Raw genomic sequence first — 5,053 nt, 5'->3', positions numbered from 1 at the left:
TGGTATGGGTATTAACACTTTCACAAAGCTGTTCTGAGATACATGAATAAGTAACTACAATCAATTCTATAATTCAGATACGCTGTTAGATTTTCAATATTGATTTAAATACCAAAACGTTCTTTACTATAAAAACTTGTCTCTTTTATAACACAATGTAACACAAATTTTGTTCCTGGATAGTATGTGCTATTTCTTAATTGCTTATGTTGTAAAAATAAAGAAAATGGCCATTATTTCCTTCAAACTTTGCTTTTGTGACCTGGATAATAAAATTTAGAAATTAACCTGGCTTCGATGTAAAAACGGGCAAATTTGCACATTTTTATTTACATAAGATCTGAATAAAACAACATATGAATCAAGATTTACATGTATTTATGCTAAAGTTATACAAAAATGAACAAAAATGTTTAGAAGTGAGTAGTTTCTCGAGATTTTCGACTATAATGTATCAGCCCCCAGATACAGTCTCGGCATTCGACTTTGTAAGACCAAAATCTCTGATCAAGTCATTGAAGTCTCTTTGGTTGGGGTAGTGTGGGTTTATCTCACCAGCTGCACCTCTGAAATTGTAATTTGTATCTTCAACGTCTACCCCTCTTCTCTCTTCTGAGGATGGCTGCTTTCTCTCTGTCGGAGTGGCTACGGGGAGCTCAGGGCAGTGTGGCACTGGGGCGATCGATGATGGAAGGTACGGATACATGATAGAAAATGAATTCTTGCCACCCCGACGTTTGAAAGGATCCACCATGCAGAAGTATCAATTGCTTGAGTGGTTAGTAGGCTCACGCCACATTCTTGGAATAGCGAACTTCATGGTTCTCTTTTTCCCCTCTGTACCATCCTGCAAAAGAGCAAAATAAAATTGTTATTATGAAGAATAAGTTTATTTCATCCACAACTAATGTGTAAGAGGTTCATATAAAATATCTTATGTGATATTTTTGGAAATTAAAAAAAAGATATCTAAGTTTTAAAAGGTCTAAAATTTGTTTAATATAAAATTTTATTATTCAAGCAAGCAACAATTGTCCGTCTTATCTTCTAGAGATTTTATGCAGTACTCGTAGGTAAAATGAGGTGCCCAGGGTTTGTCTTGATCCCCGATAGACATGTTGAAATATGCCTCGTAGGCTTCACACATTTTAGCGGATGCTCCATGCTTGATATTGCTGGTGCACAAAAATATGGCAAACAGAAATGGGAAAAACCGCCTCTTAAATTAATTTACTCTAATCCTGCCTTGCAAAAACGTAATTTAATATAAGAACACTCATAACAGTTTTGTTAAAACAATGATCTTGTATTTAATGTATTTTCAATTATTAAGTTTCATTATTCAGGTCATTCGGAGACAACAAGCAATATCAAAGACAATATGTGGACTGTATTCCTCTACTGAAAGAAACAATATAAGGAAAATTTACTACTTTTGAGACGGAAGAAGGTATGTAATATAAGATTGGTCTTTTGTCTTATTTCTAACTTTATTGTTACATTTTTGACATACATCAAAAACTGTATTTCTAACTGACATCACTAGAAGTTAGTGAATCATACTGATTTTAATTGGTGACTTGACTGTATTGTTCATTCACTTATATAAAGATGACTTCAATGCTACACAAATCACTATATGTACCTAATGAATGCATTTTATATATAGAGTGAGACAAATACTATAGTGAGACAAATACTATCTATTTGTATGATACTGGATACATTAGATAATGTTTTTAACTAAACTATTTCTTTTAACAAGGCGACCTGACATATGGTCCTGAGACGGACTGTTTTTATACGCATGAACACTGACTGATGATTAGCTCCTTCAAGAAGCATATAAAACAACATAGTAAATAGCTATGTTACATAGTGGTTTTCAACATACAGTATTATAAATAATAAATTTAACAAAAAGAATCAGCTGCACATTTTAAAAGAAGAAATAGATGTGTTTAAATATTAGTTTAACATTTTGTATAATTATTAACTGGGTGTGTCAACCTAACACCCAGCATTGTAATTTTATGAGATATCTAAAGAGTTACTAAAAGTATTTTATGTGTTTATTTTGAAAATGGTTTGTTAAGTTTATTATGTTTTAAATATCCTGAATAAATTCACGAATATTCTTCACCACAGAACAGTTGATGTTCTAGTAACAGTTACAACTGTAATCTGATGTAACAGTAAATTTCTAACAATCCATAAGTTGTAGTGTATAAACTAACATTGAAACTTAAAACAGATATTTGAACATTTAAATATTTAATGTAACTACTTTTATTGTGAAATGATGTTAAACAAATTAATATTTAACCTGTGAGCAAATAATAAATGAGGGATTATTTTTATATTACATTTGTAAGTTTCTGAAACATATTAAGCACAATTGTGTTCAAATTCACTAAACACAAGCATGTGGTATATAACTCGGTGGTTTATTGGTTTTCTTAGATTCAGCAAAACTATATATTTACATTACAAATATAAGAACAAGTTGTATATGTTAACCACAAATATATTAAGTGATTAAACACATCTGCCTAACAGACAAGTATCAAGGAAAGCAAACTTACACACACTCTTCAATAGACAAGCTGTATACAGTATAAGGTTTAACACTTTCAGAAGTGGATAATGTGTGAAGTACTCTTGACTAAGCACACAGCTAGTACAGTAGTTGCATATGTTTAACTCTGTTTTCATCACAACGGTCATGTTTAATATGGTAATAGATAAGGCCATATCAAGTATTACTTACAGGAGTACTGATCATGAACATATAAATAATCAGTGTTTAATTATTTTTACCATACTATAGCAGATGTGAAGTTTCTTTAAAGTTTACTTCTGAGTATTTTGTAATTTAAAGAAATATTTAAAAAGTATAATAGAAACGAAGACAACTGACAATAATAATTAGTTTCACAAGGTACAGAATTAAATTAATTAATTTGAAAAGGATACAATAGAATTACCTACAACTTGTTAATGAGTTCTGTTATTAATAAACTAGTGTTAATCAATGAAAGATTCAATGTTAATCATTACAAGTCTATAAAGTTTTTCATCAGTATCATAAATATCAATAGTAGCAGTTTTCAGTTTATTTATCTATACTTGTGTATCATGATGGTTCAAACATCTGTAAGACAAAGAACAGTTCATGGTGAATATTGTATCTGTTGAGGTTCACACAAATAGTGGTTTTTAATGTTTTAGGTTACTGATGAAGTCATGGTCAGAAAATTCTTTCGGTGAGCATTTTGGCAGTGCATAAATATTTTAACACTTTCTTGTACATAGTAGGTCAGCAGTAAATATTCTAGATGTGTGATAAATATTGGTAGTTTCTTTAATTAGAAATGTTTATACTATTTTTCTGCATTTACTTTTACTGTGTAACATTCTGTGTTACATATTTTTCTAAGTGTAGTTACAATATCTTTTGTAATTCAGATGTAAGTATTTAATAAGTACTATTCTTTTATCATCAACAAAAGTTATATGATACAACTATTGTCCTGTTACACGTTTAGAATTTTTTGTCATGTTTATTATCATGTCATCATCAAGTGAGGCCATATTATATCATTCCAAGGGGTAGTACAGGTTATTATGAGTTAGGAGCTTTACTTCATTACTATGAAATGGGAACGATCATTGATGTAGTAGCTACTACAAATAATATAGAACAGTGAACTATGTTCATAGTTTGATCTAACAGTGCAGGACACTTATTATCCTTGATCTCATCTCTCGCTTGTGAAGACGTTTGAATTGCATCATGCCCTCTTCCACATGATCTAAGTGGCTTGTAGTTAGAAGCAGCTTTGGTCTTCGTGTTTTCATTAAGATTCTTTTGTTCTAATTTCACATTAATATTACCTTGCTTTTATTGTACTATCTATGTTTGAAATTACACAAAACATTTATGTACTTGTGTTTTGAAGATAGTTATAACTGTGAGCATAGTGTACTTGAATACCACCTTTTAAGGTCATTCTAAGACTTAGTTAAATAATTGATTGCTACTTCAGTTAGTGTGCTTTTTACACACAGTATATCATATTCAATAAAATAAATTCATACATTATACACACAAACATATAAGTAACATTCACAGAATAAAATGATATTCATGTTTTGTTTTTTCTTTGTAATTTCTTTAGGAATCTCAAGAATTTTAACATTGTAGTGTCAAGAGGTGATGCTTTCAGAAAATATTCACAAAACCCATTAAGGTGATGATGTTATTTTGATTTATAAAAATGAAGTTAATAATTTGTATTATTTAACGTAAAAATCATTTGATATTTATGTAGTAAAGTATGATGACCAAATAAACAGGTTACGAGACAGAGGGTACGAAATGTTATATGTATATATTTTTTACATACTTTCAATAACTGTATGTATACTTGTATATTAATGTGACATATTTTATATGACAGTTTAATACTGTCTTAATAATCAGTTCCAGATATTTTTACTGTCAATCTTGTTGTCTCATTTAGTACCAGTTCTCTTTAAATGACAGTTTAATACAGTCTTAATAATCAGTTCCAGATATTTTTACTGTCAATCTTGTTGTCTCATTTAGTACCAGTTCTCTTTAAATGACAGTTTAATACAGTCTTAATAATAAGTTCCAGATATTTTTACTGTCAATCTTGTTGTCTCATTTAGTACCAGTTCTCTTTATCAATCTTTTCACCTAATGTAGTACCTGCTTTCTCTGTCAGTCCCCTTGGTGCGGATTCCTGTACATGGTGAGGGGACCTCCCAGGAAAGGTTCTGTTCTTTCAGTTTATCTCATCTGTGATCTAAACATCTGCTCACGTGTTTGCCGTGCATGGTGACCCGTGGAGGGGAGGAGAGGATCCTAGTGGTTCAGGGGTCCAACCCTAACACCCCACTTTGGCTTTGAATTTCTGTAGATGTGCGGCTTTGAGGTGGCCCCCCTTGAGCCAATCGGCTGGTCCACTTGGTCTGGGTTCAACCAAGTACCAGTGTTAGATGTTCTCAACAGATGTTGTGGACA

At 31.3% G+C, this 5,053-nt stretch overlaps 1 long non-coding RNA gene across 1 annotated transcript; it reads left to right on the top strand.

The window, feature by feature from the left end:
• Positions 1 to 1,086: 1,086 nt before the first annotated feature.
• Positions 1,087 to 4,369, top strand: LOC143251481 (uncharacterized). Its single transcript, XR_013028584.1, has 2 exons — positions 1,087 to 1,450; positions 4,182 to 4,369. It is a non-coding gene; the product is annotated as an uncharacterized LOC143251481 (long non-coding RNA).
• The last annotated feature ends 684 nt before the right edge of the window (positions 4,370 to 5,053 follow it).

The sequence above is a fragment of the Tachypleus tridentatus genome, chromosome 6, assembly GCF_004210375.1.
Source record: "Tachypleus tridentatus isolate NWPU-2018 chromosome 6, ASM421037v1, whole genome shotgun sequence".
Classification (NCBI taxonomy): domain Eukaryota; kingdom Metazoa; phylum Arthropoda; class Merostomata; order Xiphosura; family Limulidae; genus Tachypleus; species Tachypleus tridentatus.
Note: the sequence above shows the minus strand (reverse complement) of the source record. Positions and strands in the feature narration are given on the sequence as shown.